We start from the raw sequence: 940 nt of genomic DNA on the forward strand, positions 1-940 counted from the left end.
GGTGCAGAGTGGATAGAGAGCAGCTTCGAAGAGAAGGACTTGGGGGTAGTGGTGGATGAAAAACTGAACATGAGCCGGCAGTGTGCGCTGGCAGCCCAGAAAGCCAACCGTATCCTGGGCTGTATCCAGAGAAGTGTGGCCAGCAGGTCGAGGGAGGGGATTCTGCCCCTCTACTCTGCTCTGGTGAGACCCCACCTGGAGTGCTGCGTCCAGCTGTGGAGCCCTCAATATCAGAAGGATATTGACCACTTGGAGCGAGTCCAGAGGAGGGCCACGAAGATGATCAGAGGGCTGGAGCACCTCTCCTATGATGAAAGGCTGCAAGAATTGGGCTTGTTCAGCCTGGAGAAGAGGAGGCTCTGAGGAGACCTCATTGCAGCTTTCCAGTATCTGAAGGGGGCCTACAAGGCTGCTGGGAGAGGACTTTTTACAAGAGCCTGTAGTGATAGATCAAGGGGTAACGGGTACAAATTGAAAACAGGGAGGTTTAGATTGGGTATCAGGAAGAAATTCTTCACAGAGAGGGTGGTGAGGCACTGGAACAGGTTGCCCAGAGAAGCTGTGGATGCCCCATCCCTGGATGTCTTCAAGGCCAGGCTGGATGTGGCTTTGAGCAACCTGGTCTAGTGGAAGGGGTCCCTGCCCATGGCAGGGGGGGTGGAACTAGATGATCTTTCAGGTCCCTTCCAAGCCAAACCATTCTATGATTCTATGATTCTGGCTTAATCTAATCCCACGGTGCCATAAGCACCTTCTTGGTTGCAGTGTAGGCCTACATTGTCCTCTAGTACATCCAGTTCAGCTCAAAGGCCATGCTGATCCATCTGAAAATAACCTGGCAATCTTCTTCCCTGCTTTATGATCATGATTACATTTATAATGTGTCTGTGCAAATATTTGTACATGCACAACTGCAGAGGCAACGTATCAGGGCATTCCT

The sequence above is a fragment of the Eurypyga helias genome, unplaced genomic scaffold (genome assembly GCF_000690775.1).
Source record: "Eurypyga helias isolate BGI_N326 unplaced genomic scaffold, ASM69077v1 scaffold6118, whole genome shotgun sequence".
NCBI classification, from domain to species: Eukaryota; Metazoa; Chordata; class Aves; order Eurypygiformes; family Eurypygidae; genus Eurypyga; species Eurypyga helias.